The sequence below is a fragment of the Macrosteles quadrilineatus genome, unplaced genomic scaffold, assembly GCF_028750875.1.
Source record: "Macrosteles quadrilineatus isolate MER2022 unplaced genomic scaffold, UCM_ALF_1.0 Scaffold_8__2_contigs__length_117827958, whole genome shotgun sequence".
NCBI lineage: Eukaryota > Metazoa > Arthropoda > Insecta > Hemiptera > Cicadellidae > Macrosteles > Macrosteles quadrilineatus.
In genome coordinates this window covers 42,605,330-42,630,293 of record NW_026542601.1, presented here as the reverse complement: position 1 = coordinate 42,630,293, position 24,964 = coordinate 42,605,330, and the positions used below count along the sequence as shown (strand labels likewise).

Below are 24,964 nucleotides of genomic sequence, written 5' to 3'. Positions count from 1 at the left end.
ACGCCACGGACGATAATGCAGCTCAGCCACAAACATTCATAACCTCAAAGTTGTAAGTACATTTTTAGTACATACTTATTTTTTGTCAAATCAAAAAATTGTAGACAAAATATAACAGTCTACTCGTATTTAAAATGTAAAAACTCGATTAAATTGACGCACTCAGCTCACTAGTTCGCAAAAATAACTCTTGCGTTTGGTACTTGTGTACACAACTTATGTACTTGTGTTACGTGTTTTTCAAGATTCATGACGACCTCCTAGGAGCGATCTACGTTCAGCTTGACAATGATGCCATAGACATCGAAACCGGTCGCACTAATGACGACTTAAGGATTACTTGGACAGAATCAAGGTAACTTTTCCTCTTTATACAATTCATGAAGTAATCCGGAAGGCAATACACAAGATGAAGTAACAACAAAACTGCAAACCCGTATCAAGTTTGGACTGATACATAATGTGAGAAGGGATCAGGAAGGTTGTTTGTCATTTTCAGGGATTTACAAAAATTCCCTTTAATAGGTTAAGGATTCACAATGTAATTTTCATCCACGAAACTATACATTACATTTTTAGTACATGAGGCCTTCGTATTTTATTAAAGTCACAAGGACAATTAATTGTATAGTGACGCAACTGGCTTGACAATGACCATGATGTTCTATTTGTGTGAATATATGCCATAAGATCTGTAGAATACTGGGTAGTGAACGTGAAATAAAGTATAACATATGAATGCAATTTATGGGATGTCTTAAGCAGGTAATTACACAATTGCAAATTTACGTAGACTTATTTTGACTATACTGTAGTAAACTTTGGTATATTGCATGGAACCCTAAACATTACAAAGTTTTAATGTGGGGATAACAAATCTAAAATCTCAATCTAACCTTAGCCAATATAAAAAAGTTTAAACTTTTTAAGAAAATCATATTTTTAGAATGCCCTCTGCTGGCTAAAACCCATTAAAGATTAAGATTTTTAAGACATGTAATTTACAAAAAGTGGAGCGTCCTGTAGATAATGAGCTGGTAGCAAAGGTACTTTTTACCCGGGGGAAATGAATACGCAAGTAGCCTTAAACAATGAACTTAGATGTAGAGAGATTGCCAACTACTCTCTCCCGGCGGAAAAATTTTTTATTTTTACAAACACGCAGTTTAATAAATTTACAACACGTCACATTTTAGTGGTAAAATCACCACGAGTTTAAACCATAAAGGTTTTTTGTGGGGCAATTACGCGCAAGAAAGTGTTAAAAATTCTCCTAAACGGAGAGGTTTTTTGGAATGATTCCAAAACTGACAATTTGGCGATTGGCTACCTACTGTAAGCTTTAAGGTTGTACATATAAATTTACACAGATTTATTGAGACAAGTTGATGAGCTTAGCATAGATAAAACATAAACACGTAACTCCCTTAGTTACGTCATACTTATGGTTCAGCTGAAGACAATTTTATCGTTAGTTTCGTACGGTGCCGCTAGAATCGTTTACAATTTGTATTTTTGTTATTTCAGTCATTTAAAACCTCGTCCAACCAAATAAAAAACTATCCAATCTCAAAAAATGACTCGTCCCCTAGTTATATAACCAAACATTAAGCACAAATAATGAAATTAACCCTAAAATAATAGAACCAGAATTTCGTCGACACTTGGCGATCAGCGTCACCGGACATGAACTAGACACAAAACGAGCTTCAAAATTTACAATGGGATAAGAAGTCTACTTGGACTTTACATACTGAAGTAGACATCCCATCTATATGGACCAGCTGTTGAATATTTTTTTACTAAAAAGATAGTTGTCGAATGAGCAAGGGAGTAGGCCTGTCTATGTTTTATCTATGATATTACTATTGAATAAGTAACATTAGTAAGATACTAACCTAGTTAATTTTAAAATTGGTGATAACTTAAACATGGGGATAGAATGTCCAGAATTACTAATAGACAAAGCTGAAACCAAACCGAAAATAGTGATTTTTCCCTTAACTCAGAAGGATCATTTCCCCTCCAATGCTAATACTTTTTCTGTGTAACTAACTTAAACTTTTGCCTGTGTGAATATATATTTTTGTATTTCATACTATTAGTTCATATGTTCCAAGACCAATAGCATTTTGTTGTTGGTTTTTTGTCAGGAAACAGCCCAAGTAACCCGTTACATACTATCTGTGGCACTAACTCATTCAACTTGGCTCTTTTTTAATAAAAGATTGTATTCAGCTTGTTCATATAGATGGTCTACTACAGTACGGTATCCAAAAGGCAATGGCAAAAGGGAAAGATACAAACTATTTATTACCTGACATGACCTTTGAATGTATTTTCAATAACTTAAAAAATATAATTCAAAGAATATTTGAACACTAAGGTTGACAAAGCAACAACCCTAATTCCAAGGGTAAGTTAAACCCTCTCCTATGAACCACCCCTAAACAGCACCCTCCTTTCCCCCTCCCCCAGAGACTGCAGTGCTAAGCATAATTTCTCACCCATCTTCCCACCTTGATGTAAAAACCTCCAGCTATTTATAGATTAACTTATAACACTTAAATTATACACTTTGTTAATGTTTACACAATTGATGCTTTCACTACACCAACAAACGTACGATTTTGTGCTTAAATTTGTGCATTTAGCCTAATAATTTGAATTGTGTTTCAATAATTCGATGATCCTAAATTTTGAAAGATTCTTTGAATAAAATATGTTTTTTTACTAGATTGTTTAGTAGTGTAGTTTAGTTTTAGCGTGTTTCCCTATAGGGAAGTAGCTATTAATTACCGTAGGTCTCATGGTAAAACTTGAGCCCGGGACCGATTTACTTTTTCATTTTGATGTCCCCAGAGGCCAAAAACACTATTTGTTAAAAATTTTATATGTGTATGTATAAATATCTAAATATATAATTAATTATGTGTGTCCGTGAACGTGATAACTTGAGTAACTTTAGTTTGATTTTGATGAAATTTGGTTTGGAGGTGTAAGGTGGGATAAACTTGAGTTCGTGAACCGACATGATCGGACGATGGGAAAGGGGTTTTACGATGAGTTTAATGGGGTGAAAATGGTTTTTTCTCATTTTTTACCATTAAAACACAAAATTTCTTAATTTCTTTCTAGAACATTTTAAAGAGCTTAAAAAGATAAATAATTTATTATATTGAAGTTTTTATTGTGCAGTTATTAATTACGGAGAAAATTCAAAAAGTTGTAAATTTATAATTCCTATGTTATTTTTAGGAAGAATATGTATAGGCCCTAATGTTGTGTTTATGGATATATTTTTATCAAACTTGGCTAATTTATTTATTTTATACTAAGCTATTATGATTTTACTAAAAAACCACACTTCATTAGCCTCCCTGTAGCAGCAAACCCAGGTACTCATTTAACCTGATGTTTTAAATAGGATTTAATTGTATATCTGAATTGAATGGAAATTTGCTTAGTCTGGAGGTTTGCTGGGGCGGGGGTATTCTGTTTATATGTTCAATAAAATGAGTTTGTTAGAATCTGTTCTTTTATTAACACAAATTAGATAGTGTGTGAAGATTGGCTAGTGAGTCAGACTTAAGTGTAAAAATTATAGGGAGTCAGCGATACTCTTTAATGTGTTTCTTAAATTTATTCTTAAAAAGATTTGAATTTATAGTAGGAGCTATAAAAAATATAATATGATTATCGTATTTACCTTCAAGGTAAAAAATCTTCAATTAATAAAAGCCACCTTACAGTAAATACAAAAAACAAGTAACAAACACACATTCTGTTTGGCTGGAAGAAGATTAAATTAGACATGATAAATGATACAAGCTGGGAGTTGTAAAAAGCTGCTTTACTGGGACTTGTTTTGCACACCCATAAGCCCTTACTGACCCAGAACCAAAACCTTGTTGACAATTTCATACTCGAAACCTATTCTGATTTGTATAGCTAAACCGTAGCAAATAAGTTAAATAATAAATTAAGTGTTCATTTTCTAATGCAATCCACTAACTTATTTCAAAACCCCTGTTAAAGTTTTTTACAATCTAAAAGTTTTGTGACCATTAATATTTGATAAAAGGAAAATTGGTGTTTTACAAATAAAATAAATGGTATCAGCAAACTGGCACTTTCTATTCATTAGCTTGTTATCAACCCTTATAACTAAGTATGATATTTTATAGGTAAATATTGCAATAACTTATTAACCAATTTTTTTACAGCATTGGTGATTACAATTTGTTTAGAAATCAAAGGACCGTAACATACTAAATTTTGATCAAAGCCGCTCAAGCCGTTTTTGTGGAAAAATCAAAATTTTAAAAGCCCCGAGATACCACGGATTAGTACCACCATAGATAAAACATCATACTCCCTTAGTAGATTTCTCATCCTTATGGAACAGCTGAAGACAATTTTATTGTTAGTTCTGTACGGTTTTCTGCAGATGTCGTGTTTTGTTTACAATTTGTTTCCCGTTATTACAGCCATTTAAAACCTCGTTTAACCAAATAATACGATCTAATCATAAACAATAACTTGTCCCCTAGTTATATAACCAAACAGTAAAGCACAAATCAAGAAATTAACCCTAAAATAATAGAAACAAAGTTTCGTCGACACTAGCGCCCATGTGTCACGTACATGAACTAGACACGAAAAACGTGCTTCAAAATTTACAATGGGATGAGAAATCTACTTGTGTTGGTTAGTCTATGGTACCACATACCAAATTTCATCAAAATCTAAACAGGTATAGTCTATAGCTCTGTACACACCCCCACACACACAACATCACTTTGAAACACACTTTTTTGGTTTTTTGGGTTTATTTAAATTTCAAACGCTACTTCAATCTTTTATCTCAACAAATTTTAAAAACTAACAAGCCACTTTAACTGATTTTTTGAATGAGACTAACTCAAGGTTAGGTTTAATTTAATGAAGCATAAGGAGTTTAGAAACCTTACACCACCGCAAGGTTCGTGCCAATGCTTTCATAGGTTGAATACCATATTTTTTACTTCTCACACACACAAATATTGTTAGGATAATAAATACAATTTTTCGAACACAGCCAATAATTTTTAATAGATTTAAAATTATTTTGTATTAGGTGAATAGGTGATAGATCGGTATTAGCAGCCTGGATATCAAAGTATACCATTTGAGAAAAGGCATCAAAAACTTAAATTGTCAAAATTTTATAAAGATACTAGCTGACCCGGCGAACTTCGTATCGCCTAAGTTATAGGTTTCCCCTAAGACAGACCGATGGAAAGAAAGTACCGTTACGTTTAATTTTCAAGATGATCTCGTTCGCATCGCTCAATCACGTCCTGGTTGAAGTTCGTTCGCTACGCTCACTCACCTTTGGGTTGGAGCTCGTTCGCTACGCTCACTCACCTTTAGGTTGGAGCTCGTTCGCTGCGCTCACTTGCCTTCAGGTTAGCTCGTTCGCTACGCTAACTCGCCTCCAGGTTGAAGTTCGTTCGCTACGCTCACTTACCTTTGGGTTGGAGCTCGTTCGTTACGCTCACTCACCTTTAGGTTGGAGCTCGTTCGCTGCGCTCACTTGCCTTCAGGTTAGCTCGTTCGCTACGCTAACTCGCCTCCAGGTTGATGTTCGTTCGCTACGCTCACTCACCTTTTGGTTGCAAATTAGCTGTTGTCATAAATGTAAAAGAAATAATAGTGCTGCACCCTGTTGGTAATCCTTGTAACTTTAATGCTATTGAACATCATAGAACAGAACCAACTTGTTTAATTGAAACAGCTGTTAAGATTCATTAATTCCATTTCTCATAAGGTTAACATGGGAAACTCCAGAGCCACTGGGGCGGAGCCCTTTTAGGAATTTCGAAACGGGAAATAGTTTACGTCCGATTCGCATACCTACAGAATTTACACACCAAATTTCATAACGATCGGTGAAGTCGTTCCGGAGGAGTTTGCAGACAAACACTGTGACACGAGAATTTTATATATTAGATGTAAATTATTATAAAGAAAAGTCCAGTTGACTTGCAATCTATACTATTATATAAAAATCTAATGGTGTCTGTCTGTATGTGTATTACTAATAGGTGCAAAAACTACTGAACCAACTGGGCTTAAATTATAGCTACCATACCAAGGACCATTATAGGACTATTCACATTTCGATACTGACCGTAGGCTTTGCCCCTTTGGCTTTAAAAATTCTGAGGTGAACATTTTAAAAGTAAATATTGATTGGTCTCCATGGCTGTGATGAGAACGCTAACAATGTTTGTTTACATTTGCTTTGACATTTAAATGTAAACAAGAAGAACTGCTAAACTGCATATTTCACAATTTTAGACAGCTGATACAAAGAAATTAAATATAATATTTTCCAAAACTATGAGGTAGGTTTATTTTAATCTAACTTTTTATCATGGATTATTTATTCTAAAACTAAGTCAATGATTATAGAAAAAAAAGATTCTATAACCGTTGCTGTATCAACTCAAGGCCCCACTCAAAGCGTCTAAGTTATGAAAATAATGTTATTGATATGTTTTCATGGAAACAGTATGAAAATTACAATGTATTGGTTTGTATGAATTTGGAGGCTACTTTAAATAAATTGAAACTGCTTAACATGTGTTAGATTAACTTAACATAACTTGCACATCACATTGTTTTTTATATGTATATTTAGGTAAATTAAGTTATTGTGTTTTGCTAAACCTATGCTTAAACTAAACTAAAGAATATCATCAATAACTAAATTGTAGTTGATTTTTGTTTTCTAAAATCTGTTGTATATATTTAACTATATTTAATTATCAAATGCTAATACAAAATACTCTTATTTTATCTTAACACAGCTTTCAGTTCACATTTACTTTCTTTGATACATTTATTATTTGTGTTTTGCCAAACCACTGATTAAATTAAACCAAGGAAAATATCATAAAACTAATCAGTACCATAGATAAAACATACTCCCTTAGTAGATTTCCCATCCTTATGGAACAGCTGAAGCCAATTTTATTGTTAGTTCTGTACGGTTTTCTGTAGAGGTCGTGTTTTGTTTACAATTTGTTTCCCGTTATTACAGCCATTTAAAACCTCGTTTAACCAAATAATACGATCTAATCATAAACAATAACTTGTCCTCTAGTTATATAACCAAACAGTAAAGCACAAATCAAGAAATTAACCCTAAAATAATAGAAACAAAGTTTCGTCGACACTAGCGCCTTTGTGTCACGTACATGAACTAGACACGAAAAACGTGCTTCAAAATTTACAATGGGATGAGAAGTCTACTTGTGTTGGTTAGTCTATGTCAGTACACAGTGTTCTTTTGTTTCTAAAATCAATGAAATATCTGATACTATGTCTACTTAATGGTAATTGTGAAAATGTAAAGGCAATGGACGATGGAACTGATTAAAAGAACGAGTTTGTATATTAAGTTATTTGTTGATATTTTTGTAGACTAGAATCAGGAGATGCAATGAAACATATACTGTATTTGCTATTACATTTTTTAGTCCTTGATGCTTTGATAATCATATTAGTTTTGTCTGCTGTCTTTAATGCTAAATTATTTGTTTAAATTTTTTTATAGTACCTATAGATATAGTCTCTTTAATATTTCAAAAAAACAGTATTGATAAGGCACAGCAATATTTCCAAAGTTTATAACAGCTGACTTAGTTTTGCTAATGATTTATTGTGAGTGAAGAAACTGAAGATGGAAGGATTTGTGATTTAATATAAAGAAGAGTGAAATAAAAAAAAAATGTTCATTTAAATTTAATAATTAGTATTTTTGCAACTTCAAAATTGAAATTTAAAATGGCAATAATAAATTAAAAGATATGTAAGACGAAGGTAAATCGTGTAGGCCTATGTCAATGTTTTATTCGAAGATTTGGTAATTTTTCTCATATCAGCCTACACAAGATTTAAAAATTAATCAAAACCAAAATAGTGGTATCCCCTTCTTACCAGATTTAAAAGTCATATAACTTAAACGTTTCTATTAAGGCTATAAAAGTTGAATTTTGTCTCTAAAAGCGTTGGCGGATGTGTAACTATTATATGCAACAGATGTAAAGATTAAAATGTTTCTATTTTGTGTCCTCTTCCCGGGTACAACAGCTAGTAATCTAATAAAGAATCTGATACCAAGATGAATGGGCCATTGCTCAAAATCCCTACAACTTTGCAATTGAATCCTATAGATACATAAATCATGTGTCTTTTCATTTGTGGTGTCAAGTCTAATTTCTGCTGTCTTGACAGTGGACAATCTATATATTAATAGGCAAGCATGTTTCTTTAAAACCTTTTGTGTCAGCTCTTGTGTATCACAGGGAAAATCTACGCATACTTTTTGAAAGATATTTTCCTGTAGAAGTGCAGAATCTATATATATAAAAGGCAAAGCCCTCACTGACTGACTGACTGACTGACTGACTGACTGACTGACTGACTCACTCACTCATCACTAATTCTCCCACTTCCCATTTACCTAGGAGGCTGAAATTTGGTACACTGATTCTTTAGGCTTTAAATAGGACAACTAAGTAGTTTTTATTCTGATCGGACTCTCGGACTCCGCCCCAGTGGCTCTGTTGTTTCCCATGTTAACCTTATGAGTACTCATATTTGAATGGAATTAATGAATCTTAACAGCTGTTTCAATTAAACAAGTTGGTTCTGTTCTATGATGTGCAATAGCATTAAAGTTACAAGGATTACCAACAGGGTGCAGCACTATTATTTTTTTCTTAAATTTATGACAACAGCTAATTTGCAACAAAAAGGTGAGTGAGCGTAGCGAACGAACTTCAACCTGGAGGCGAGTTAGCGTAGCGAACGAGCTAACCTGAAGGCAAGTGAGCGCAGCGAACGAGCTCCAACCTAAAAGTGAGTGAGCGTAGCGAACGAACTTCAACCAGGACGTGATTGAACCATGCGAACAAGCTCATCTTGAAAATGAAGAAGTTAAACGGGGCAAAGCCCGCGGGTACAGCTAGTCCCTTTATAAATTAAAATAGGCTCAAAATAAGAACAAAAAATACATAGGTTATTAAATTTTAAAAAAATAACATGGGTCTTATGGGTTGTCATGTTGGTGACGAAATAACAATGAAATATAAACAGCAAATCAACACAAATTAAAGAAATTCCAATCACCTGTTTATTTACAGCATAGGGTGAAAATAGAGAACATTTCATATTTTTGGTAGAGTTTTCGACCACTGGACGACCTCTAGTCTTCTATATATTAATAGGCAAGCATGTTTATTTTTTAAAACCTTTAAAAGTTGAGAATTGTGTGCATCACAGGGAAAATCTATGCATACTGTTGAAAAGATATTTTCCTGTAGATGGGCAGAATCCCTTTAAAAATTCAAATAGGCTCAAATATAAGCACAAAAAATGAATTTGAAATTTAAAAAAAATTATCATGGGTTTTATGGGTTGTCATGCTGGTGACGAAATAACAATGAAATATAAACAGAAAATCAAAACAAATGGACGAAATACCAATCACATGTTTTATTTACGGCGTGGGGTGAAAATAGAGCAGTCTCTAAGTTACATATTTTTGGTAGAGTTTTCGACCACTGGACGATCTCTATTCGTGCAGACTAAACGGATTACCATTTGGACCTGGTTGGAGTTTCACTAAAATATTCCCTTCAAATTGTCAGTTTTGTTCCTATTTAAATACATTGAGTTAATGTCAATGAATACTTTTCTTAGGTTTGCTGCTACAGGGAAGTTTTTATTGGCATGTTAATAGTAGAAAAAACAACTTTATCAAATTTTATCAAGCAAATATACAGCAGGCGGATAAAATATTTGTCACCTGATGATAGACTCAACAACAATTTATTATTTATATTTATTACATATGTTTAACTTTGTAACTGGTCAGACTACTTGAAACAGTGACCAGTTCAAATTTCTCAACAATTATTATGATTATAAAATGTTTTCTGGTATGGTAAATAAATTAATTATTATTTATTCATTTATTCAATATATCCCTAAACAACCAAACTACAACAGTTTAATTATTTCCCATAAGAATAGCATGGCAATTTTAAATTTATATGTATAGTTTTTGAAGTTTTATCTGTAACTGCAGTAATACAAAACAAAACGCTTATGGTACGCTTATGGCACTATACTAAATTATCTTGGTTTTTTTCAAGATCTACAAAAAGGTTTGGAAAGAAATTGCAAAACTTTATGTTGACATTGTATGATTATGCTGGTTTACAAACTTGTTCAAATAAATATAAGTTAAAGACATTCGTATTGAATTTCATCAAAATTGGATAAATTTTACTTGAGTTATCGTGCTAACGGACTCATACCGAAAGTATATATAGGCCTATATATATATATATATATGAATTTGAACGGATGGTGTTTTTGTCCTCTAGGGACCCCAAAACAAGAAAATAATTTGGTCTCGAATCTAGGTAAAGGTCTTGGGTCTAGGGAATGAGACCTTATTCCTTATGGGAAATTTGCTAGGGACCCCAAAACAAGAAAATAATTTGGTCTCGAATCTAGGTCTTGAGAAGGTCTTGGGTCTGGGGAATGAGACCTTATTCCCTATGGAAAATTTGCTAGAAAAAAACTCTAATCGATCACGTACCAATGTCTATTGTTGTTTATGTAGATTTTGCAATAACAAATTCAAAATTTATGAAACTAATAGTTTGGCGTGCCGTAGTTTGACTGAGACCATGGTTGATTTAAGTCAACTTACAGAGGTTCAAAGGAATCAAATGGTTCTTTCTTTTAAAGAGGTAAAGAATAGTGAAGACTGCTTTATCACCTTTAGTCTTTACAATTGTTATTTTTAAACAAGATGTTTAAACTGTTTACAATAATTGATCACGCTTTAAAGTTGGTTTTCTTTTTTACATAATCGAAAACAACTCGAAATGAAAACTCAAGCAGGCTGACAAAACACAGCAGGTTTAGTTCACTTTGAGTCCACAGCAAGATCAATCGAGGCCTAACGATATCATTGGCGAGGTAACAATAACAATGCAGCATCTCTTTATCCAGTTCAGCAGAATAAATTGGCTCACAAAAGACAAATTGTGACAATCAGCTGTTTGGTATTCTGTCTTCGTCTCCTACGCTGGGAAATGTGTCGCGTGACCTCGCAAGATTATCGAAGGCAAATTATCCGCTAAAAAGAGGGTGTGTACTTTGATTATCCAGTTGTTAAGTTTCTTATAATGATATATTTTCACTGTAGAATTTTACAAATCATACACAAAACTTAATAAGGTTTCAAAAAACTAAAATTGTATACATGTAAATATGAAAATTTTGCTGTTCATTGATAGGGAAGAGGAATTTCATCCATCCCCAAAGTAGAGTTAGAATATTTACCAAATTACTGTTGGATTTTGTTGGTTAAGGGATTTTAATCACTCCCATTATGCCTGCAGTACACTATCGCCGAATGTAGGAGAACCAAGACGAGCGCGATAGTGTACTGGGTGTGCTTGTGTATATTTGGGGTAGTTTGTATCGCCAACATTCGTGTTCAAGGGCGCTCGCTTTTCTGGTGGTCTCCTGTCACAGATGAAAGGAGACGAACTAGACGAGCGCCAAACACAGACGGCTATGAACATAGCCATTACACACTCGCTGTCATTCCTAGTCACTGACGCTCTCTGTCTACTGTATTTACTGCAGTGGTTGTGTAGTTTAAGTTACTTCTAATTGGGGCTTTTTAATTATTTACTAGAACTTAGAGATAAATTAAAGTATGGAGTGGTATAGTGAAAAAAACACTGTTGTTTTAGGAACTGTACCATGGTGAGCCTTTTCTGTGGCCGTGGGATAATTTAACTGTATATGCATGTATAAAATAATAATATCGCTTAAAAAAACAAACATTTTAATAAAAAGTAAGCATTGATTTAAGATTATTAAGCCACAGAGAAGTATGAAACAGAGGACACAACTTGAACAATATAATATTAAAAATATTAAAAATATTGTTTGTTGTTTTGCTTGAGTGTGAGGAGGAACTTCAAGTGGTGTATAGCACAAATCGGAAATTCTAGAAATTTCCTCTAGAAGTGTCTAGAAAAGTCTTCGACGTCAGTGTCTATGTTGCACCAAGTTTGACGCTTATGATTTACTGTGAATACGCAATATTGGGTTCGGCATAGTTCTGACAAAGTTAACCGATAGTGTACTTGGTTAGTGCGGGGTGGTTTGGGTTGCACATTTCGTCAACATTCGCAGTCGCAATTTGACCCGAACATTCGGCGAAACATTTGAACAAATGTTCGGCGATAGTGTAGGCCTACTGGTAGCATTATTCTAAATTCAACTGATGTTTCTTATCAATAAGATTAGCCTATTCAATTTTAATACTTAAAACATGTATTGTAACATGTCTAGTTTTGTGTAGTTAGCTAGATATTGTATTTATTAACTGGCTTTAACCATAGACAAATAGAATAAATATAGACCGTCAGCTGTGCTGCGGTTAGCATAAGTTCTGGCGTCCACCACTAGGTTTGCTGTGTAGTTACGGCGCATACCGCTGCAGCGTCTGCTGGTCACATATGGCTCCTGCGCTCCTCGCCTGCAGCGGTGTGCGCCATAACTACGAGGCAAACCTAGCGGTGGGCGCCGGAACCTTCCTTTGACAGTCTATATTATTTATTCTATTTTTCTATGCTTTAACTTAGCCTATGCCATAGGGCCTAATTTTAACTATTTTATGACACTAGGTGAAACCTGTTGAAATCGGCGGTTATTTTCAAGGCTTACGGTAATTCATTTAACTGCAATAAATTGGGTGAAATATACATATTTTGAGCATTTAGTATTGTTTAAAGAGTAAAAAGTGTAAAAACAATGATGATATTAATTTGCGTTAGTTGCCAAATTTGGTTGATCATTCAAGGAATAAAATATTCCCCATACCGTACGTCATCGGAGTTATTATTAGTATGTTATATGGCACCTCTTCCTTTGGAAGAACCTTTAAATAGTATTAAAATCGTATTGGTGGATCTTTTGTAGATAACACTTCCGTGATTTCATCAGTGTAATCTGATTTTATTTCATAAGAAATTTTTTTTTGGCACATATTCTAACTTCAAAGGGAGGTATATCCGTTACAGTGTAAGTTTGATTTTTCCTTTGTTACGTCGCGTCAGTTCATATCGTACATCTGTGCCAATGAGTGAACCCTCTAGCATAGTTTTGAGAAATTGATTGTGGGGTTACTGTTAAAGCTGGAATCCCTTGACATGGGGGATGTCAGTTAGTTGTCTCAGCCTTATCAATAACATAAAGTGGTCAATATAATCTCTCTACGGAATGTTAGGCCCCGTTTATGCACCAAGAGCGGGAGCGGGGCGATAGCGGGCCCGCTCCCGCTGTGAATGGGGCTGTTTATGCACGAAGAGCGATAGCGGTAGCGGTTGGTTAAAGGAGAATGGAAGGGGGACACAGTCTTGCCAACTCAAACTCTGCCAAATAATTAACACAACTATTTATCCTAAGTGCACGTGCGCGTGGGTCAAGTTGGCAACCCTGGCTTCAGCCGCTTCCGCTCCCGCCGTGCATAAACAGTCCCATTTGACTCAATGTAGTTGAAAACCGCTCTATCCCAAGCAACCGCTGCGATTTCTAACTACACAGTGGGCGAATTAGAAACCGCAGCGGGAGGTCAACCGCTATCGCTATCGCTCTTGGTGCATAAACAGTCCATATATGCACAGTCCAGTGCATTTAACTCAATGGTGTTAGAAATCGCTACCGCTCCCGCTCTTGGTGCAGCATAACCGGGGCCTTAGGTGTAGAGGAATACTTGAAGTGAAGTTGGCTTTTATTCTTGAACTGTTAGGGGACTCCTAGTTCATATGGTCTTGCGGCTTCACTGGCTACAAATAATGCAAATTACATAGCAATGGGACATTTCCAAAAAGCAAAAATACTGTAAATTGGCTGTTATATATTAACGTTTACATATTGTTAATCAACATATCTTATAAGGGATTATGTGATCTAGTTAAAAAGAATATGACCTTTCTGTCATGACAGTACTGCTTAAATAGTATTTTCTCTTTCCTACCATATTTTACAGCCAAAATGTCGTGTTATTTTCAATAATGTTACCAACCCAGTGCGCCAAAGTTCGTAATATAGGCAGGTGCAAATAATTTGTCAAGATGGATACCATATTAGGCAAGGTTTCTACGTTTGGATTTTATTAGACACGATAATAGCAGATATTTCTACATAAATATTTTATATGTGTAGAATAATATGATAAAATGTAGACAAAAGAGGTGAAAAATTCAGACACCAACCCGTACAATAGATAAAGGTAAGATAGTTCAATAAGAAATAATTTAAGAATTGCTGTGATAAAAGGATTTTCCACTGATTTCGTAATGGAACGTTATAATGCTAAACATGACATGATAAAGAAGAAAATCAATTTTAAAATCAGAAAATAACATTGCAAATACTTCCTATGGACAATTCAGTAACTCCCAATGTGTGTTGTTTGAAATACAATTTTAAAATTAACAGCTGTTTCATTAAAAAGTATTATTCACATGGCCAAAATGTAAAAAACTCTGTGGAGGGATCTTTAAAGGCTTCTGGGGCAGAGTCCTAAGGGATTTTGCTTAGTTTTTCTTTTGATAACTCATCAACAGATTAAGACCTTTCTTTGGACACCTCTACCAAGTTTCTACGCCCAGCCGTTCTCTCAAATTAGTGGGGACAAAGTTTCCAATTAAATATTTAGATTCCCCCATGTTAATCTTATGGGAGAAACTCCAACTTTGATGGCCTGTGGGGCATAGCCCGACGATTTTTATTACCGGAATTGGTGAAAGGGGGCGTCTACATAAAAAAAACTTTATTTTGACATGTCGTTTCTAAAAATCCGTCCATTATTAACGGAGGAGTAGTCGCCTTCACGTATTTATATATAAGGATTGTCAATAATTTGTAAAAACTCAAAAGACAATTAACATATATTTCATTTCAAAGTATTATATGGAATTTAAATTGTATAGGGAATGGACTGTCTTCAATTTATAAAGAAATTACCCTATTTCATTTCAACATTTAAAAGAAAAATCTAAGGACATAGCTACTAACTAAATTCTCCCGCCCAAACCTAGGAGGATTAAAAACAATAAGGAGAGGTCACGCGAATAGGAATATACATGTTGCAGTGAAGCAAGCTTTAGCAGAACACTAGAGGGGCTGCGGAGCCGTAGAGTGGCAAAAAACCGCCACTATAACATGGGAAAGATAGGGGAAAACGTGACATGCACGCACTGTTTCAAATTAAAATTGCCGCTAAACTAAAACACCTGTGTTATTCACCGATGGTGTTCTTAAAGTCAATTAAATTTCCTATTGAATGGTGTAAATTTCTTCTGTGAAAACTATTATTTATTATTGAACATTAAAGTTGAAAGAATTGCATTTTTGAAAGAAATATGATGTATCTATACAAATTAACAATTTATTCGTGTTCCTTAAGAGTTCATCGAAATAAAAAGTATGTATCTACATATTATATTTAATGGGAGTGACCTATTTAGAAAAATAATTTCAATAAAATATTTTTTTCTTTTTACAGTTCATAAACAAGCTTACTAAATGTAGGTTAAAATTTGTACACAGTTAAAAATTATATGGATAAATGTTTTTAGTAGGCCTATAGTATAAAGAAGAGCAAGTGAGTGATTTCACACGGTAGGTTAAGGCGATAAGCAGAAAACCACGCAGAAAACTGTCTTGCAGTGGTCCACTGCCACTGAACCAGCCGGTTGTCGCTCCATAGCCATCGTGAGCATATATAGGCTAGTCTATATAAATAAAATTAGAGTTTTGTCAGTAAATTTGCTCAGAATCAAAAATTTTTAGGTAATTTTTACATTTTATACATTAAAGAAGCCGAAACAAGTCTCATCTAAATTTCTGTCTGTCTGTCTTTCTGTCTGTCTGTAACACTCAAGATGGCATTTTACGCAATCTTCTCCAGGAAAACAAGAGTACCTATCAAGATCAAAGTCATTTTAATGTATTCACTGGATTGGCGAGAGTGTCTTTAGCCATTAAAATATGGCCTCACTACTTTGTAAATAAAATTACGGACGTTCAAAAATGCAGTTTTGTGCGATTTTTGACAAGTTTTCGGCCAATTTTTATCACATATAATCATCTTTGAAATAACGAACAGCTGTTCGGATCAAGATATTTTTTCTAGCTGTCACTGATATGTTTACAAATGTTGTTTACAAATACCGCTTAACCATTTCCTATTACATTTTGAAGGCAACTCTCAACCAAGTGAGATTAAAAACGTTTTTTTTTCATAACGGATTTAATTAATCGCAAGTGGAATGATATAGTGTAACCGAAAATTAAATTAAATAACTAGGCATCATCCAGGTCAGGAACCAGAGATTTTTTGTGTATAAAATTGTTCTTGAGTTTTGATAACCAGAAAGAAGACCTTGAATCAGTGTTGTGGGCTGAGAAACTTAAATGTATTAATGATCGTCGCCAATAGCTTACAAACAAGGTTTCCACTCATTGACGGTGCTTCAATGGCGGTTGTGTAAAGTGTAAAGTAAAAAATCACAACTGCAGTGGGTGATTGTAACAGAGGTTTACGGTTTATGGATGATGCTAAACTCGCTTTTCCAATGTGTCACTTTCTGTTCCTACTCACCGTGTTATGCAATTGCTGGACCATACAGCCAATAGGCCCATAGCCAATCTCTTGGGTACTTACAGCTACCGTACCCAATTATTCATAACAACCTTATCGACAACGATCCTTGATACCGGTACTTTTCCCTAGAATACACGGCCTCCCTACTTAAGAAATAAAATTACAAACGTCCAAAAACCCAGCATTGTGTGATTTTTGTCACATTTCCTTCTAATGTTAAAAGATTTACCAATCATTGTTTAGAGAATACATAATCTATTAAATAACAAAAGTTGTTTGTATAAGATTGTTTTTTTTTTTCAAACTGACACCAATAAGTTTAAATTAAAAATAGTTTACGAATAAAGCAATTACTGTAATGGGAAATAACTTGAAATGCCAATAACTTTTTACGAGAAAATCCAAAACCAAGAAATCAATAACCTTGGGACTTGATTAAAGCATTTAATTGGTCGGACGTAATTCTTAACTGTAAACGTTCGTTTTGGGTACTGGTTCATTTCCTTAGAACCGTTGGTAGCAGCAAGAATCATTTTTACGTACCAACACATCAGTGTAATTTACAAATTAGTTATCGTTGGTGTTGCACCTTATTTATACAGTCGTATTACAGCCGTATTCAATTTAATTGATGTCTTAACTGTAAGTTTTGCTTTTTCTGTTTGGATTCCAAAATGTTAGTTTATGCTAAGAAAATGATAACTCTTTTAAGTAAAACATTTGTTCGGCAAACCATCATGAATTGTTTACGGTTTACGTTGTTTATGTATCAATAGTTTGTGGCCTATTTTGGTAATTTTTATTAAAAATCACCAATCTAAATCGTCTATAGTAGGTACTTCATTTCATATAGTAAGCCGTAATTTCGACAGCTTTTCGGGTCATCTTCGGTCCAAGCAAATATATATTGTTATGATAAATTTTGATGACTTTTACAAAGATTTCAGAATACTAATTTTATATGTACTTTGTTATGCTTAAATCGTAGCAAATTCCCTAATTGAGTTCTGTATTTTTGTGTGTATGTCTGTTGGTAACGCATGAATGTCCTTATTTCTCAGTGTCACGAAAAGGACAAGAGTACCTTTGATAATGAAAATGTCAACCCGAATAAAGTGTTAAATGGTAAGGTTGAGGTAGTACTTTAAATAGGCCTACTTTTAACCATCGTGGAAAGTAACTTTCAACTATTTGCCTACCTTAGGGCTATGCCTCATAGATCTATGAGCTTTTTCTAAAGTTTTTTTTAGTTTAATCATTGATAGTAACATATGGACCAACACGATCCGGGTGACATTTAATTGAGAAGCATCTGTTTTGGCTTGAAGCTGTCAGATACTGTATTTGCAAAGGTTTATTTAATAGTTTTGCCAGCATATCTGAAAATATGCAAACCAACTGCTGTTCTTAATAAGAAGGTTTCAATTGACTACTATAAGATCCCCGTGTGTAGAACGGGCACACAGCTAGTTAAATATAAGCTTTCATACTAGCTTGGTTTTAAATCAAACGGGAGCCCACCTGCTGTTGCAGATAGATCAGCTGATTGCAATGTTTATTGTTGATAATCTGACATGCTAATTGGACACTGTTTATGTTTATTGTGACCTTGTAAACACATTCATCTCACCATATCCTACTTTAAGAAACTGTGTAGGCCTTTGAAGTTACTGTGAAAGAATCAAAACTTAAGTCACAGTGTAAAATCTCACTGTTCTCAACTGGATGGCGGAATCCTTAAATGTAGTGTGAAAGTAGCGTTAAAGGGAGTAAACAATATGTAGGCATAGGACTATAAGTTACAGCTGACTTGATGATTGAGTACACTTTTGTAGGTACTGTAACTTACAAAACCATTTTCTATTATTTCTTAGGGACCAACATGCAATTGGACTATCCTAATTAATAGGTCTAGCAACTTACTAGGCTATTCAAGTTAGTAGGGTATGTTTTTGTTCAGATTCTTTTCTTCAAGTAGCCTACTCTCTAAACCATATTAAGTTATTTGGGCAAGCCAATAGTATGTAGGCCTAGCCTAGCCTGCCACTTAGAAGGAAGGCTATTCACTGAATGTTTTTTTAGAGTGTGAATACCTAGCCTAAAAACTTACCTAAGTGCTAAAAAACCACAAAGGGCACCATATCTCTTGGAATTCCGGGGGTTGAAGTTAATGGAAAATTCTATGATTGAAAAAGTGACTAGGCCTATAATTTTTATAGAATTGGACCCAACTAAATATCGGTATATAAAATTTATGTTATCGATATAACTCACTTATTTCCGAATTTAGCAAAGAAATAAATTGAAACGCTGATAAAACTATATGATGAAATTAATGATTTTACACCAACCGGCAAATAAAAATTAGTTCGAAGTCCGGTATGTTTTACGGAGGAAGCAACAATAATTTATACAATTAAAAAAGATTATTGTGCAGAAAACGTGGAAATAATAAACACATAGAGACACACAAGCAGACGACGGGGCACTAACAAAATGGCTTAAATTTGGAAACGAAGCATGCGCAGGTAATTTGAAATGATTTCTCGATTTCTGTTTGTGCTTTTTTCACTAATGAGGAATCAGCTGATTTGACACTGTTGTAAAACAACGTACAGAGAACACTTCTTAAAAGTAGATTATCATAGATTAAATTAAGAGGTCACGCAATGTCGACATCACATTACATCGGGGCACGTTCTGTGACAGAGGTACAGAAATTGTATCAGTATCGTGGCTCTCAAAATTTTTTGTACTAAAAAGTTTGAGGAAGCCAAAAGGTTGGCCAATGGTCAGTTTATAGAAAACTCTCATAATCAGTGCAAAAGTCTAGAGTGTGATCAACTGTGTTAATCCCCGTAACTGCTTAAACTAGTCCATATGAATTCAATGCTCTAGTAAATGGTGAATGGTAAATCCTATCTTCATCTCATCTGTCAAATAAATCATCTCCAACATTCCAGATAGCCACGATCCCTTGACTTTTGTTGACAGGAGTGCTGAAGAGCTTTTGCTGTTCCTTGGACAGATATTTCGACGTAATATTTCTTAAACTTTTAATTTAAAATTGCAACCATACGAAGAGGTATTTTAGCGAAGTATAAAATGGAGATGAGTGGATCGATCTAGTATTCTTAACTTAAGGCCGATATATTATTTAAATATATTTAATATAATATGTAAGACCAAACGAACATTAGTTCGAGAGTTTGTGATTGCTCTGGCAGGTCATCTCAAAAGGATGCAAATAAAAATTAACATGGCTGTGTCCCCCTGTCCCTGACTTCAGTGTCAGTCGTCAACAGGTGCTTATTAATGAAGCTGGGGAGTCATGGTCCTCACAGGTAATGTTGATTAGGAGGACTGATTCAACTCGTTCCCCACGTACAGGTTTTGCCTATGTGTAGACCATCCATTGTATGAATATTATAATTTTATCAACATATATTTTTTATGTGGAATAAATTATTTTTTATTTGATTTTTGCTCACGCTCTGTGACCTCAGCAGAGCTTTTGACTGCCAATCCTAGATCACAAGCCTGTTCAACATACTTAGCAAAATATGCAAAAAAATAACAATTAACAATTAGCAAAAAAATGCGTGGCGTAGTTCTTTCCACCCTCAAGAACTCCCTAGTCAACAGGAACTTAGAAGGTACGGTAACACTTAATTGAAGATGCAAAGCTCTTTAGGGGCCGTCCACATATTGCGTAACGCCCGGCTTTTTCGTCACTTTTAAACCCCTCCTTCTATACCTGTGACGCTGCAAATCGCAAGCCTAACCCTCTGTAACATAACTCTGTCAGATATCACAACAAACTGTTAAACAAGGTTGTGAGGTACTTTATGAGGTGGAATTTTCTCCTGAAGTCACAATAAAAGAAACATTGTTTGAACAAACTTTATAGTTCAAAAATGTTTTTCTTATAAATCATTTAGGTGCTTTAAGAAAATCAATTTTTTCTTTAGTGCGTTATCGCAACGATCTGCTTGACATACTAAAGGGTTGTTCTTGATGCTGGTAGAAGGGGTTTTTCTTACTTTGGGCCGGCTCAGTAAAATCATTGACTATGAGGTTTAGAGGTGTATAGTCAATGGTAAAATCATAGACTAACCAACAAAAGTAGACTAAACTTATCATCCCATTGTAAATTTTGAAGCTCACTTTTGTGGTCTATAGTTAATTTCCGACGACACTGATCGCTAGTGTCGACGACATTTTGTTTCTATAATTTTAGGTTTAATTTTATGATTTGTGCTTTGTTATATAACTAGAGGACGACTTATTGTTTATGATTATATCATTTGATTTGTTTAAACGAGGTTTTAAATTACAGAAAACACGAGAAACAAATTCAAGATTCAAGATTCAAAGTCTTTATTCAATATATAACATATATGAAACATACATGTATCTGAATAGAGTCAAAATCTATATACAAATCATACACATTAAAACATAGATCTACGCAAATGTCCATTATGACAAATAAATGGAAATTCAAATGAAATATTTTGTTTTATCTACAAATTCTTGTAATGAATAAAAAGGATTTTTTACTAAGAAATCTTTTAAAAATTTTTTGAATTTTTTGAAATTGGTCTCCTGCCGGATGTTTATTGGTAAATATTGTAAAAATTTCAATCCTGCATAGGTGGTTCTTTGTATAATATTCTAATTTATGCTGAGGCAATCTAATTTTTAACCTAGTATTATAGTTATGCCCGGGATTGGAGGGTGTTGTTAGTTCCCTTTGTTTCAAAAAGATTATGGTTTCAAGAATATATAAATTATACACAGTTAAAATGTCCAATTTACGAAAAAGATTCTTCACTGAGATGGTTTTCCGTAATTTCATAATAGTGCGAATTGCTCTTTTTTGCTGTTTAAGTACTTTATCAAGATTTGATTTTGTTGTTCCACCATAGACTTGTGATTCCGTATGAAATGTGGGATTGAACTAATGAATAATAAATAATTTTTAAAGTTTCCAAATCACAGACTCTGGACATCTGTCTCAGAGCATAGATACCAGAAGATAATTTGTTTACTAGGTGATTGATGTGATCATCCCATGAGAGATTTTCATCAATGATTAAACCAAGAAATTTAGTTAGGCCCACTTGATCTATTCTATCTGATATTAAGAAAATATTTGGCTCGAATTTGACTTTTGATTGTTTGGTTGAAAATGATATTAGGTTTGTTTTCTTTTTATTTACTAATAGATTTTTTTGATCAAGGAACTCATGGATAAACTGAACTGTTTTATTCAAAGATTTTTCCACATAATCATGTGACTTTCCTGAAAACAGAATATTACAGTCATCAGCATACAGACACATTGATGCATCGGGCCCAGGGATCATCTCCAGCATGCCTCTTATGTAGCAAAGAAAGAGCAGAGGGCCTAAGATTAAGATTGACCCCTGGGGAACCCCGTAACGCAGTGTCTGACACTGAGACCTGGATTTTTCAAGGTATCGAGCCCTATCACTCTCGACAATAATATAATCAACTTCAACAAACTGTTCTCTGTTGTCTAAATATGAAGAAAACCATCTCAGCTCCTTACCACAAACTCCCAACTCCTCCAATTAAGCTAATAATTTGCAGTGTGATACACTGTCAAAAGCCCTACTAAGATCTAGAAATACTCCAATGACATTTTCACCTTTGTCTATTGCATTTATGATGGATTCAATAAATTCAACAGCGGCAGTAATTGTGTATTTACCAGATCGAAACCCATGTTGTTCCCTATCTAGCAAATTGTTAATTTCAAGAAAATTAGAAAATTGGTTATATACGATACCACAGAAAATATACTTCTACTGTGACGATACGTTCAAAGATTTTTGAAAAAACTGGTAATAATGAAACAGGGCGATAACATGTTGGATCTGTACTATTGCCACTCTTAAAAATAGGAATTACTTTAGCCAATTTTAATTTAGAAGGAAAAATACCAGAAACAAGAGAAGAATTTATTAAGTGAGTCAATGGTTTGCGAATAAAAATTATAGATTTTTTAACAATTGTGATGGGTATCTCATCATACCCTGAGGAAAATTTGTTTTCAAAAGAAAGAACAGTTTTCTCAAGATAATCCTCTGTTATTGTTTGAAATTTAAAGATTTTATTTGGAGCTTTATGTTGAGTGTTACAATTTTGTAAAGATTGCTGAGAAACAGAGGGCAAAATTAGTTTTTCCACAGCAGAAGCAAAAAAGTTGTTTAAAATATTGCTCACAGCAATTGGATGTTATGATTTTTTCATTTTGAGACATACTAATGTTGGTGTTAGAATTTTTCTTTGAGTTTAATTTTATTTCTTTTTTAATTATATTCCATGTCATTTTAGTTTTGTTTGTTGCACTTTTTATTTTTCCATTGTAAAATGTTTGTTTAGATTTAAGTATTGATTCTTTTAAGTCTTTTTTGCAGATTTTCAACTTTCTATTTAACTCTTTTGTTTTTTGCACTCTGCTTAATTCTTCCAAATCCGTGAGGTGCCTTTTTAGCGAATTTCCCTATAGGGAAGTAGCTATTACCGTAGGTCTCATGGTAAGACCTAAGCCCGGGACCGATTTACTTTTTCATTTTGATGTCCCCAGAGGCCAAAAACACCATTCGTTCAAATTTTTATATATCTATATATATATATATATATATATATGTGTCCATCCGCACGATAACTTGAGTAATTTTTGTCCGATTTTGATAAAATTTGGTTTGAAGGTGTAAGGCGCGATAAACTTGAATGAGTTCGCGAACCAGCATGATCGGACTATGGGAACGGGGGTTTATGGGGGGTTTTATGGGGTAAAAATAGGTTTTTCCCATTTTTGACCCTAAAAACACAAAATTTCACAATTTCTTTTTAAACCATTTTGTAGAGCTTAAAAAAACAAATAATTTAGTATATTGAAGCGTTATTATGCGCCTAATTGTTACGGAGAAAATTCACAAAAATTGTAATTTTAAAATTCCCATGTTATTCTTATGGAGAATAAGTCAACTGTTGTAGTTTGCTTGTTTATGAACATATTTTGATCAATTTTGGAAAATACTTTTATTTCTTACTAAACTATTATCATTTTATAAAAAAATCCTTTTTACCCTCCCTGTTGCAGCAAACCTATGTACTCGTTAAACTAATTTTATTTAAATAGGAAATAAATGTGCTATTTTTATGGAGGCATTTTAGTGTAAATCCAATCAGGTTAATGGAAATTCGCTTAGTCTGCAGGTTTGCTGCGGCGGGGGTATTTTCTCTAATATTTCATTTGACTTCCATTGACTACACAATTCCTGGTTCCCTAATCAACACTAACAATCTTTGGAAAATTCAAGTCAAACAAGTACTTAAAAATAGAAATAAAAACATCATATTTTTTATCCACAGGGGACTGAAAAACCTCAAACCAGGTTTCCTCATTTAAGTCATTTAAGAATACAGATAAGTTATTTTCATTAAATTTTCTACATCTCCTCTTAACTACTTTATTAGTTACACATTTTTTAACATTTAAAATCTCAAGAAGCTGAGCATCGTGATCGGAAATTTGAGTAATAATCCCTGTTACTTTCATCTGTTTGGATTCTATATTAGTAATAAAATTGTCAATTGCTGTAGAACTTATTTCATTTACCCTTGTTGGAAAATCAACCAGGTAGGACATATTAAACATTGAAATAGTGCTGATAAAATTGTAGTACAAAGAGTCATGTTTTAAAACATTAATATTTATATCTCCTGCTAAAATTATATTTTCATATTTACTTGTTAATATATCCAGTAAAATTTCCAGCTTATCTAAAAAAATATCATTGTATTTATAATTAGGTGATCTATATAAACAAATTATAACAAAAGAAAAGGCATCTACTGTTACTTCAACCATACAACACTCAAACTCCTTCTCCAATGTTAATTCTTGAGCTCTTTTAATTAATAATTTTTTATTTTTTATAAATTTGCTTGTCAGAATCATGACACCAGAATCGTAAACCAAACCCGACCTCTGCAGAGCACCTGACAGAACTAACAAATAACGTTGGCTTAAGCTGTTCATTAAGGTTGAGCAATTAATCTACTAGCGAGTATGATTTTCTATGGTACGTACAATCATTAACTATAGTCAAAGTTACAATATGCACTTCCTTGCATACCAAAAGCACTGTTTAAAAATTTTTT

The 24,964-nt window shown here is 33.7% G+C and overlaps 1 protein-coding gene across 2 annotated transcripts in view; it reads right to left on the bottom strand.

Annotated features, from left to right (window-relative positions):
• LOC128999738 (monocarboxylate transporter 12-like) overlaps positions 1 to 19,240 on the bottom strand; it is an 87,568-nt gene extending 68,328 nt beyond the window's left edge. For both annotated transcript variants that reach the window (XM_054426391.1, XM_054426394.1), the window contains exon 1: positions 18,873 to 19,240. The gene's annotated coding sequence lies outside the window, so the exon portion shown is untranslated. The remainder of the gene's footprint in view (positions 1 to 18,872) is intronic.
• Between the last annotated feature and the right edge of the window lie 5,724 nt (positions 19,241 to 24,964).